Genomic DNA, 13,714 nt, shown 5'->3' with positions numbered 1-13,714 from the left:
CATAGAAATTCACTACCTAATTTCATTATAAGACCGAAAATTTTTGATACAAAACATCTTTTTTTTTTTTTTTTTTTTATTATGTGAAATTTCGTACTTAGAAATGGTTGTTATCTACTCTTAAAATGGAAGCTCAAAATAATAAATTTATTATCAATGTTTCAAAAAAAAAAAAAAATTTTTTTTACTGCGAACATTTAGTTAGGCTTTGTGGTGCCCCCCTATCCTCTGGTGCCCTAAGCACGTGCTTAGTGTGCTTAATGGTTAATCCGGCCTTGCGTAATCATCGGGGTTAGTAAGAGGTAGAGAACAGGGGGCTAAGCCCCCTAGTTTAAAATAACATAAATTACTAAATGTTTCAGACTACAGAGTGAAAATTTAGAATCCAAAGGCAACGAAGAAAAACTATTTGTTTAATCAGAGAAATACTTTTGTGTTTCTCATTCTGTAACTTAATTCATATTTATTGTGAAATATCCAAAATCCAAATGAAAAGAATAAAGAATAACTTCTCGAATCTGTAACTTATTCGTACACAATTATAATACAAATAACAAAGAAACTAACCATATCTATTGACTCTAACTCATAACGTACTCTTTCTGAAATTAGGTAAATATCTTCTAGATTTTAGTCCTCCGCAAACAAACCTAATTAGGGTTATTATTATTATCTTAAAAAAAAACCTCACTTATTTTGCAAAGAGAAAAAGTCCACGAAGATCAAAAAATGCAAATAAATATCTTTAAGTATTTAACAACAAACTATTTGAAAAATTTCGTTTTTTTTTTAATTAGGTGACTTCCATATTTATCGTGAGCATAATGATGGTTTCAGATTTTTATACTGTATCTTTGTTACATAAACACTAATGCTTGAGAAATTGTGTTGTTGTTTCAAATGTCACTTGCCAATGCCAGCAAGCCATACGGTGAAACCAAGCGAATTTACGGAAGAGGGTGCGTTTCATGTTTTAGTGGCGCCATCTATGGCCAAGAATATGATTTCGTAACTTGAAATATCGTTTGCAATAAATAATTAGCATATTTGAGATTACTTCCTTGAACTTACGCAGATTGAATTGTAATTTAGTGTTATATTTTAATTTTAATCATGCTTCATAGATAACGTTTATCAACAGATAGATAGATACGTTTTATCAACAAATATTGGCCAGCTATGTTTTCATTTACCTTCCTTTTTCTTTGTTTTCTTATACATTTTTTTAAGTTTACTTTAGTATTAAAGACTTTCAACTGCTGTGTCACAAAGCATGTGAATTTTATAATGTGTATCTAGGAAAATTATATGAGATAGTCGTTTCAAATAAAATTTTCAAGTAGTAATCAAAAAGTAATGTATACAAATTGGATGAAGTGTTTATAAATCAATTCATTACATATTAAATTAACTTTTTTTTCAGATCATTTGTATACTTCCGAAAATATATTAATAATAAACTAAAATTAATTATAAATTAATTAGTAAATTTAGTAGATAATTAATTTATTGAAATTAATTATATACTAAAATATATTAATTATAGAAAATAATATGTATGCTCCTATTATTAAAAGCATGAAAATCAAAAATTTATGAAGATTTGATTATTTTCGAATATCAAATTTCTTTTTGTTGCATTATTTGTACAATAGAAACTCATAATGTCAGTTTGTAATAGCCATCATACAGCAGTTTTTACTCTGTTTAATAACATTGTTGAAATGTAAATTTTTTAGTTCAAAATTGTCGTGTTAATAATAGTTTGAAGTATATTTAATGTAACTATTCATTAAAACACATTATGTTTAATGGAGATATAGATGAAATGTGACAAAATAAAACGACAAGAAAATGAAAAGTTCGTGAGATATATGAACAACCATTTTTAAACATCCCTCTTTCATTTCAGATATTTTTTTAAGATACTGAAGAGCGCATGTCCTAGAAAATAGCGCATGCTCTGTAAACGCTTTTAAAACGAGGATCGAGAAAACGATAAAGAATAAAGGGTGACTGAAATATTTTACATTTTCCTTTTTATTTTCAATAAACATATTTAGGAATTCTAAAATATTATCTAGAGAGAGAGAGAGAGAAAGAAAGAGAGAGAGAAGTTCGCGAGAGAATTATGTAGAGACAACTCACATTCTCAAAGTTCCTTCTATACTGGCGGCCGAAAAAGATGTGCAAGCGACTTTCGTGTCCCGCCCAGAACCGCAACGCCGCCAGCGGCAGACTAGTTGATAAACAAATTATTTCGTGAAAATTAAATTATGTCTCAAGGACAACAAAAAACCGAATTGATAGCCAACTCTGCATGTGTCTCTGTTTGAAAATAACGAAATCTTTTGTGTCCACTTCACCAGAAAGAGGGGTTGTAGCTTAAAATTTTAGGAGCCGACAGATAAAATCAGTAGATTCGGTAGTTGAACTGTTCGGTAGTCGATTTCGGCCAAACGTTTTTTTTTTTTTTAAATTTTCAGTGAATCCAATAATAAAATCATATTAATTTTAAATTAAACGTTTATATTTTTTATATACTATTATAAAACTCTTTTAATTAAAATTAATTAATTAAAATTAATTTTTACATCAAAAAAGTTGAAGAAATAAATCTTAACAAGAAAATTTAGACAAAATATTGAAAATGTATTAAAACATTATGGGGATTGACTAGATATGAAAATCACACACACTAGTGAATGTGTATAAATATTTTATTATAAACTAGACCAATATACAAGTACAATGATTTCTTTTTAATCATCTTTTTAATTTAATTTGCAATTTATCTAAATAAAATTGGTTTTGCAATCTATAAATTGAAATATAATATGGTGAATGTTGACAATTACATAGTCGCCTTGGTAAATGTTCAAAATATATACTAGTTCTATTTAAGTGCCACTGCCCAGTATACAGTTGCCCGGTGCACAATGTTAGTATACTGATATGTATACTACACTGATGTTTTTTTAAGGTTCAGTGCCACTGCCCGGTATGCATTTAACCGGTGGTACTCCGAACACTGATGTTTTTCCCAATCTATCCTTAACAGATATTAAAATATCGAATAAATATAATACGAATAAATTAATATCAAATAGGAGGTAACAAATATTTCGGACATTCACCAAAGCGACTATGTGATTGTTGACATTCACCGGCGAAAGTCGACATTCTCTTGGGTTCCGTCATTCACGGTAACGCATACATAAGTTGAAAATAAATATAATTAGCCGAATTATGATTAACTTTAAAATAAAAACATAAAATAAATGCTTGGTTATAAGAAAAATGGTTATTAGGAAAACATATTTCTTGATTAAAGAATTTAATTTGATTTGAAAATTGAAATTTTGATTGATTTAAAAAGATTGATAGGAAATACTAAATACAGTATTTTATAAATGCTTCCTCTTTTCATAATTTATTCATTATACTAGAAATATTATATTTTCTTTTAAAAATTGCCATTTCTATTTCATTTGAAATAATTTCTTACAGGCAATCAAAAGATTCAATAAATTATCAATTATAGTTGTATCTAAATATAATCAGAGGTGTCAAAACTCATTACTGGTTATAAAAAGTGCTAACTCGCGGAACTCCTTTAAATCTAAAAGGTGTTCGAATCCATTATCTGTGAACCACTGAGAATATTTTACGTCAGATCAGTGATCAGGTGAGAGCCGTGGAGCAGAATTCGTATCGTATTTAATCTCTTCCGTGTATGAATAAGAACTTAGCTCAGCGTTACTTGTATGTAAGTTAAAGTAGCCTTTCTATTACTATTACTAGTCTTCGTTTCCTTCAAGGCCAGTTTCATTACAGAATTTAAAATGCCATTTTTTGATGATTATGATCTATAATCATAATTGATAGTTAAGTAACTTAATCTTTTGAGCACATTCCTGTTTCTGTTTTTCGTTCGCTGAAACGATTCTGTTTTCTTGCAGTAGGATAGAAAACTAATGAGTCAATCCAACCAAAAAAATTGTTAGTTAAAAAATTTTTTTTTCAACTAACCATAAGCATTTTTGAAACTTCATTTTGATGACACTAAAGGATATGTTTTTAATAAGTAAAAACTGCACAAGGCTTAAAGTTTAGTTGTTACTTTCAGGCTTTGATATGGATAAAAATCAAGAAAAGAAGTAATAAATTTGTTACGTATTCCTATATAAAATTTGGGACTAATGGTTTCTTTTTTAATGTTTTTAAATGCATATCAATGACTCGGATTTTACAGCGAAAAAATCAATTTAAGCACTTTTTTTCCGTTAAAAACCAGTTAAAACCGCATTGAGAAAAAAAAAGTGTCAGTATATGGTAAAATTTATCGTATTTCTAGCTCGACGCTAACGCCAGAAAGCTCGTTTTTTTTATTTTATTGAAACGCTTTGGTGATGATTTTGGTAAAATTAAAATATGGTTTTTGTTATATGTGATAAAATTTGATAAATGACGTAAAATTCTGGATTTTATCATGATATCATAGAACATGGCACAAAAAGCATTTATTCGGTAAAGTTTACTTTCCAGTATTGAAATTTTTATATTGTGAGGAAAAAAATGTTTTTTAGAAAAATTACCGCCTTGTATGGTAATGACGTTTCTAGTAAAAAAAAATTATCACAGATTATAAAACCATATTTTATTGCTAATTTTACCAAAGTTTTTCCGTAAAAAATTACTGACCTTTTTGGTGTTCCCATAGAGCCAGCAAACGGTAAAGTTTATCATATTCTAGTAATATTGACCGTATTTTTCTCAGTGTGTCGGTCAAAACATTAATAGTTCATTTGAATAACCATATTTTTTAACTAAAAATAGTGAATATTTTTCTTTATATAAATATCTTATAATTCTTTAATTTCATTATTTTTTTAATTTAACAATATAAAGAATGTGATAGGTTGAATATTTCAGTTGTGAAGATAAACAATAATTATGAAAGTGATTACTTTAGTGAATTTGTATAGTGTTTCCTGCTTTTAGAGGAAGACGTTTTCTTCTGAATAAAATCGATATTTGGGGCAAGCGTCATCCTGGCTCCAACAGACTGTCTGACAAATGTCTGCATTTTTACAATATATACCCTTTAATGAGGTTTTTAAAGCGATATATGTATAAATAAATATAAGTAAAGAAAATTTTTATCGGTTAGAATTATTTAGTTATACCACAAAATATTTAAATGTACCGCAAAGCTTCTATCGTTGTTGCTACACTAAGATTAGGATTTTCCTGTATAATATATAAAATGTGTTCGCTTATTAGTTTCATTTATTTATTTATTTTTGAAATTTAAAGCATGTTCTTATTTAATACTCATTTTAAATTAGAAATTTTATATATTCTATTAAAATACTTGCTTTCCTATTATTGTTATCTTGTTGAAGAAGTATTTTTCATATCTTGAAAATCAAAGCATTTGCATAGTAAATTATGATTTTCACATATTGTTATAAAATTTGTTTTCCTATTATTTTTCCTATTATCCTGTTGATATTTAAGGAATTTATAGTTGTTCATAATGCACATCACACTGAGAATCATGGAAACATATCATGATCAACATGGAAACATGGTCAAAACTATCAAAATATAGTTATATTGAAATATATAATCGTATAAAATCGTATGAAATAAATAATCGTATAAAATATATAATCGTATTAAATATATAAATCAAAATATAATCGTATTGACCGCTTTTCTGGGTGTATGGGAATACCGAAAATCTCTGTTATTTTTACCTAAGCGTTCTGTTAAAGTTTAACTATAAAATATGCTTTTATAATATGTGATAAAATTTGATAAATGTCTTATAATAAGGTGATTTTATCATAATGCCATAGAGATAATGGGAAAAAAATTATTCGGTTTATTAAATGTGTGATAACAAGAAACTATAATTTTAAAAACCAGAATTCTCGGTAAACCGTTACCATGTAAACGAAAAAATTGAATGGATTAAGTACCGAAAGTTTTGGTTTTATTAACCACCATAATTATGCTTTTTATATTTTGCAATATTATTACCATACCCGTACGGTAATTTTAATGGAATTTTCCCCCCGTGCTTTAAAATATGTTCTATTGCTTTTAATATTGAAATTCAAAGTCTGGTTTTTGAACTCTACGTAAATAAGAAACTTCACTAACTGTTATAAAAAACGTGTTCTAAAATTTTTTTTTCTTCTTAAAATTCAAAACGTTTATAACTGTTCTAATTGTTCATCGTGAATTAGAAATTTCACCTTTTGTAATAAAAAAATTATTTTATTATTTTGTTTATAATTTTATTATTTATAATGTTTTATTATTTTACATATTATTTTGTTGAAATTCGAACAATTTACAATTATCAATTAAGAATGAACTATTAATAATATTTTCCAATATTCTGCATTTAGCTATTAATATTTTGACTTATTATTCATTTTTCAATTATTAAGAATAATTTTTTTGGCCTGTGTTATCGATTTAGCAATAGCCATTTCTCGATAAAATAACATTGTCTATCGATTAAAAAATGTTTCTCCTGCCAATGAATGGAAACCTTCGACATTGAATGACAATTTACATGGAAACAAAACATTTATGCATTAATCTACTTAAAAAAAAATCAATGTTATTCTTATAAATAGACGCATGCTTTTCAATAGTTCTATTTCATTTATTTATATTTTTCTTTACCAAATTGTAATTTTTCTTCTTTAAGATAACTTTGTGTTCAAATAAGAAGTACTTTGTGGAAAAAAAGTAAATTTATAAATAATAATCACTTGGGGGGGATTTCGTTTACCAGATGTGAGTAATTTTTAAAAATAACCGGGAGCATGGGAAAGATTTAGAAATTTAGACGAGTCTCAGGATTGGAACACAGCGACACTTAATGTAGGACGTCATAGTTTTAAACTATACCCTTCTTATTGTAACAAAAAAGCACGACGAATCCTAAAGCCAAGAGTGAGTTGGGCGCGGAAATGTCATTTGCTCTAAAACGTGATTTTTCACTTACTCCGAAATTTACAAATAAAAATTTATACAAATTCCTTCAGTAAAATATTAAATGGATTTGGTAATTAATTATAGCGGTAGTTACGCCAAGTTACTCCCTTTCCAGAATTTAATAAGTGATAAAATTCGACGAACGAATACCACTTATTTTTGTTTTTTTAGTTTAAGTTTTTTTAGTTTGGTTTGTCGTCGGCCTTCTGAGTCCAAGTCTGCGGGTTCGATCCCCGGCCTAGGCACCGGATTTTCGGGATGCAGAAAATCCTCAGTGGCCATGTCGTAGGATTATGCAGCATGTAAAAGATTCCTGGATTGCCTTATTGGCACTTGGCATTTACGGCAAAATTAAATTCCTAGTGCACTTTAGCATCCAAATAGAGTCTCGGTGCTGCCATCTAGTGTGGCAGAAACTAGACGTCCAAATTAACATGACCAACGGTATCTCACCCATTGTGGTGGTCCTGAAAGAGTGGATACCACCTCTGGAGAACGCACTAGGTCTGCTCATCGGCAAGATCGATTGTGCAGCTCATTGGAAATAAAAAAATAAAAAAATGAAGAAAAAAAACATTTTTTTTTCAATTTTGCTCATTACATTTTTTCTTTACTTCTGTTTATTTATGTTATTTCGCTCATTATTTTTCCCCCACCATTTTTGTCTATTGGCCGGGAAACTTTTCGTTTCCTTCACCGGATTTCTTTCTTCTTCTTCTTCTTTTTTTTTTTTTTTTTTTTTTTTGTTTTTTTTTTGGAGAGAGAGCTATATTTGAAGCAAAAACTGTTTAATGGACCAGCCATCGAAATTGACAAGTTTATATCACGTCCGAGTGTAAAACTGCTTTATATAATAAAGCAAAATATTATACGCCTGCTGCATGATTAGTTTTAGTTTATCCTATTTATTTTTTAAATTTAGTTTCTTCTTCTTCAGCACGACAGCCCCTTACAGGCCTTGGATGCCTCAACCACGCGTAGCCTCCAACGCCTCCTATCCATCGCGACTTTTTTCCAGTTGTTAATCTTTATTACTTTGAGATCTTTAGTAGTGTCATCGAGCCATCTAGTTGGAGGTCTTCCTCTGGTCCGAGATCCAGAAGGATTTTTAAAGGTGGCGATTCGTACTGCATTGTTTTCTGGACCTCTCTAGATATGGTCAAACCATCTAAATCTATTGCTTCGGAAGACCTGCACTATCTGTGGCTGTCCATAGAGTCCATATAATTCAAAGTTGTATCAGATTCGCCAACAGCCTCTTTCCTGTACTGGGCATAAAATATTTCTAAGGATTTTCCTTTCAAAAACACCAAGAGTACGCTGAGTGTCTGCGTTTAGTGTCCATGTTTCACTTGCATAGAGCAATAAAGGTAGAATAACAGTCGTATAAATTTTAATTTTGGTTTTTCGACTGATTAGGCTTGATCTTCATTGCTTTCTTAGTCCTAAGAAACACTTGTTTGCCATTTTAACTCGGTTGTCTACTTCTGTTTTTATGCTATTTTGGTCATTGATCATTGTTCCAAGGTATTTGAATTCATTAACCTTTTCAAAGGTGTAACTATTTATGAATAAATGATCATGATTTACAGTTGTGGCTGAAGATTCCATAAATTTAGTTTTATCTTCGTTGATGGTAAGGCCCATATGTGTGGCAGAAGTTTCAAGAGCCAGAAAGGCCTCTCTCACTGCTCTCTCTGACTTTCCTATGACATCGATGTCATCGGTAAATGCCAGTAATTGAACTGATTTAAATTTAGTTTATAGAAAGTAAAACTTCTATCGTATATATTACTTTCTGTTTCCTTTTGTACATTTTTCCTAATTAAATATTTATTTTAAAATGCATCCACGATCTCAATAAGTTTTATATTTAAATATTTAACTAAATTTAAGAGAAAAATAAGAATCTAAATACAATTTTTATTGTTTTTCTTCGAAATATACATATCATATTTGTATCATATCATATACGTAGCATATTTTCGAAAAATAAATCGTTATACTTCTATTCTTTTCCCCCTTGCCCAGAATGAGTTTTGATTTTTTAAATTAAAATTTTTTTTTTATTTAACTTGCTTTAAGCCTCATTTTTCATGTCATAATTAACTGACTTTAAATATATAATAAACTTAATTTTATAATGAATTTTCACAAGAGAGAAACTTTATCTTAATATAATAAGAGCTTTTAAAATGTAAATTCGATAGCATTTTAAATACATGAGATGGCACTTTTGAAATGCCTCTTATTGTAAACTTAAATGCCAATGACAAACAGTCAAAATAAGTTTAAAATTTGATTGCTAGAATTTAGAAAAATTAACACAGCTACTATTTTAATAGAGATGGTATATGGTGCAATGTTATGACTTCAACTGTGTAATAAATATATTTTCATAGTTATATTGAAATATATAATCGTATAAAATCGTATGAAATAAATAATCGTATAAAATATATAATCGTATTAAATATATAAATCAAAATATAATCGTATTGACCGCTTTTCTGGGTGTATGGGAATACCGAAAATCTCTGTTATTTTTACCTAAGCGTTCTGTTAAAGTTTAACTATAAAATATGCTTTTATAATATGTGATAAAATTTGATAAATGTCTTATAATAAGGTGATTTTATCATAATGCCATAGAGATAATGGGAAAAAAATTATTCGGTTTATTAAATGTGTGATAACAAGAAACTATAATTTTAAAAACCAGAATTCTCGGTAAACCGTTACCATGTAAACGAAAAAATTGAATGGATTAAGTACCGAAAGTTTTGGTTTTATTAACCACCATAATTATGCTTTTTATATTTTGCAATATTATTACCATACCCGTACGGTAATTTTAATGGAATTTTCCCCCCGTGCTTTAAAATATGTTCTATTGCTTTTAATATTGAAATTCAAAGTCTGGTTTTTGAACTCTACGTAAATAAGAAACTTCACTAACTGTTATAAAAAACGTGTTCTAAAATTTTTTTTTCTTCTTAAAATTCAAAACGTTTATAACTGTTCTAATTGTTCATCGTGAATTAGAAATTTCACCTTTTGTAATAAAAAAATTATTTTATTATTTTGTTTATAATTTTATTATTTATAATGTTTTATTATTTTACATATTATTTTGTTGAAATTCGAACAATTTACAATTATCAATTAAGAATGAACTATTAATAATATTTTCCAATATTCTGCATTTAGCTATTAATATTTTGACTTATTATTCATTTTTCAATTATTAAGAATAATTTTTTTGGCCTGTGTTATCGATTTAGCAATAGCCATTTCTCGATAAAATAACATTGTCTATCGATTAAAAAATGTTTCTCCTGCCAATGAATGGAAACCTTCGACATTGAATGACAATTTACATGGAAACAAAACATTTATGCATTAATCTACTTAAAAAAAAATCAATGTTATTCTTATAAATAGACGCATGCTTTTCAATAGTTCTATTTCATTTATTTATATTTTTCTTTACCAAATTGTAATTTTTCTTCTTTAAGATAACTTCTTCTTTTTTTTTTTTTTTTTTTTTTTTTGTTTTTTTTTTGGAGAGAGAGCTATATTTGAAGCAAAAACTGTTTAATGGACCAGCCATCGAAATTGACAAGTTTATATCACGTCCGAGTGTAAAACTGCTTTATATAATAAAGCAAAATATTATACGCCTGCTGCATGATTAGTTTTAGTTTATCCTATTTATTTTTTAAATTTAGTTTCTTCTTCTTCAGCACGACAGCCCCTTACAGGCCTTGGATGCCTCAACCACGCGTAGCCTCCAACGCCTCCTATCCATCGCGACTTTTTTCCAGTTGTTAATCTTTATTACTTTGAGATCTTTAGTAGTGTCATCGAGCCATCTAGTTGGAGGTCTTCCTCTGGTCCGAGATCCAGAAGGATTTTTAAAGGTGGCGATTCGTACTGCATTGTTTTCTGGACCTCTCTAGATATGGTCAAACCATCTAAATCTATTGCTTCGGAAGACCTGCACTATCTGTGGCTGTCCATAGAGTCCATATAATTCAAAGTTGTATCAGATTCGCCAACAGCCTCTTTCCTGTACTGGGCATAAAATATTTCTAAGGATTTTCCTTTCAAAAACACCAAGAGTACGCTGAGTGTCTGCGTTTAGTGTCCATGTTTCACTTGCATAGAGCAATAAAGGTAGAATAACAGTCGTATAAATTTTAATTTTGGTTTTTCGACTGATTAGGCTTGATCTTCATTGCTTTCTTAGTCCTAAGAAACACTTGTTTGCCATTTTAACTCGGTTGTCTACTTCTGTTTTTATGCTATTTTGGTCATTGATCATTGTTCCAAGGTATTTGAATTCATTAACCTTTTCAAAGGTGTAACTATTTATGAATAAATGATCATGATTTACAGTTGTGGCTGAAGATTCCATAAATTTAGTTTTATCTTCGTTGATGGTAAGGCCCATATGTGTGGCAGAAGTTTCAAGAGCCAGAAAGGCCTCTCTCACTGCTCTCTCTGACTTTCCTATGACATCGATGTCATCGGTAAATGCCAGTAATTGAACTGATTTAAATTTAGTTTATAGAAAGTAAAACTTCTATCGTATATATTACTTTCTGTTTCCTTTTGTACATTTTTCCTAATTAAATATTTATTTTAAAATGCATCCACGATCTCAATAAGTTTTATATTTAAATATTTAACTAAATTTAAGAGAAAAATAAGAATCTAAATACAATTTTTATTGTTTTTCTTCGAAATATACATATCATATTTGTATCATATCATATACGTAGCATATTTTCGAAAAATAAATCGTTATACTTCTATTCTTTTCCCCCTTGCCCAGAATGAGTTTTGATTTTTTAAATTAAAATTTTTTTTTTATTTAACTTGCTTTAAGCCTCATTTTTCATGTCATAATTAACTGACTTTAAATATATAATAAACTTAATTTTATAATGAATTTTCACAAGAGAGAAACTTTATCTTAATATAATAAGAGCTTTTAAAATGTAAATTCGATAGCATTTTAAATACATGAGATGGCACTTTTGAAATGCCTCTTATTGTAAACTTAAATGCCAATGACAAACAGTCAAAATAAGTTTAAAATTTGATTGCTAGAATTTAGAAAAATTAACACAGCTACTATTTTAATAGAGATGGTATATGGTGCAATGTTATGACTTCAACTGTGTAATAAATATATTTTCATAGTTATATTGAAATATAACTATGAATTTTTTACGGAATCAAATTTGTTTACATGAAGAAATTTTAAAGTGAAACTTCCTCAGTTCCTCTAACAGAAATTGAAAATAGCCATGTGTTAGATCAGAATCCGGTTGTAAGATTTTTTTTCTTAGCTGCAGTTAAAGCATTTATATATATATATATATATATTGTTATGTTAGTTTCTTTGCTATAAAACAACTCCTACTTTATTGATAATTAATTATTCTATTCGAAATTCTTTCTCACACTTTTAAAAGCCACATCCTGTTCTTAAATCTATTTTTGGCTCAACTATGCATTTAATTAAGAGCAGGACATATTTCCCTTTGCTCTGTGTGGGAAACGCTCGATCTCTTTCATAAACCAATAGTAATCCTTGGGACTTCCCTTTTCCCCTCAAATATAATAAAATAGAGGGAAATTCCTTTGCTACTTTCCCTAAGATAAAAACTTAATCACACAGTTTTTGAGTGTAAATTTGAGCTCCGCCTTTGCTAGAAAATGTCTTAAAAATACTATGTGAAGCTACTAAAATATTTTTTGCCTTCCAACTGCTATCTGCGTGGCCTAACAACACTCACCATGACTGCGACCCTTTCATATATATATAAGTTCAAGATGAAGAATAAAACAAAGAAAAATTATAGACATATGAAAAAATGGGGGGTGGGAAATAATAAGTAAAAAATAACTAACAACAGTTTATTAAAAAAAAAAATGAAATGTTAATTAAAAAACCGGAAAAAAAGCCGGAAAAAAAAAGATATAATCTTTTCTTCAGCCCACACGATTATATCCGCAAAACAGAGTGCTTTCTGATATTGTATCAATAAAGCCAAAGCAAAATATATTAATACAATAGTGTGAGGAGCACTCAAAAATTTTTTTTATAAAAATAACAACAAATAAAATAGATCACAAAAATTAAAAATAAGTGAAAATAACATGTAAAAACAGATAATAAAATAAAATAAAAAGAAAAAACATTAAAAAGGGGGGACTATAAAGCGAGTAGCAAAATCAGAACAACTTACATGGACGGATATTTTTCAAGAATGATTTAAAAATGTTTTCGCAGAAAGATTGCCAGATTACAAAATATGAAAACAATGGATGAAAACAAAAGCGCAAATTGAGTGTAACAAGAGGGTTTTAAAGTGTCGTTCTTACTGCACTGCTGAAGTGATTTGTTATTCTGAGTTTTGATTTGTTAGTTACCAAGGATGGGCCCGAAATGGATGTGCGCAAGGTAATATTATACTGGATAATTTTAAAAATTGATCATAAATTAGTTTTAGAAGATAGATGTTTATTTAAGAAAAAATATAAAATAGAAAAGAGAAACATAAATTGCCTGTTTTGCAAATAATTTTAGCAGCGGATTTGCACGATATGGATTAGCACATAGAAAAATTATTTAAATTATCAAAGAAAAAAAATTTTAATAGATAATTTTAACACG

At 28.5% G+C, this 13,714-nt stretch overlaps 2 protein-coding genes across 5 annotated transcripts in view; one reads left to right on the top strand and one right to left on the bottom strand.

Annotated features, from left to right (window-relative positions):
* The window catches only part of LOC107441680 (uncharacterized), a 33,052-nt gene extending 30,806 nt beyond the window's left edge, over positions 1-2,246 (bottom strand). The window contains exon 1 of the mRNA XM_043047181.3: positions 2,149-2,246. The gene's annotated coding sequence lies outside the window, so the exon portion shown is untranslated. The remainder of the gene's footprint in view (positions 1-2,148) is intronic.
* LOC107441698 (uncharacterized) overlaps positions 1-13,714 on the top strand; it is a 109,005-nt gene that overhangs the window by 49,560 nt on the left and 45,731 nt on the right. Inside the window, exon 1 of one of the 4 annotated variants that reach the window (XM_071183220.2) lies at positions 3,702-3,769. The exons of the other annotated variants lie outside the window; for them this stretch is intronic. The gene's annotated coding sequence lies outside the window, so the exon portion shown is untranslated. Of the gene's footprint in view, positions 1-3,701; positions 3,770-13,714 lie in introns of those variants that run through there. 4 annotated transcript variants of the gene reach the window in all.

The sequence above is a fragment of the Parasteatoda tepidariorum genome, chromosome 7 (assembly GCF_982258835.1).
Source record: "Parasteatoda tepidariorum strain Cologne lab strain chromosome 7, Ptep-v5.0, whole genome shotgun sequence".
NCBI classification, from domain to species: Eukaryota; Metazoa; Arthropoda; class Arachnida; order Araneae; family Theridiidae; genus Parasteatoda; species Parasteatoda tepidariorum.
The sequence above is the reverse complement of the archived record's forward strand: the minus strand, read 5'-3'. Positions and strand labels throughout refer to the sequence as shown.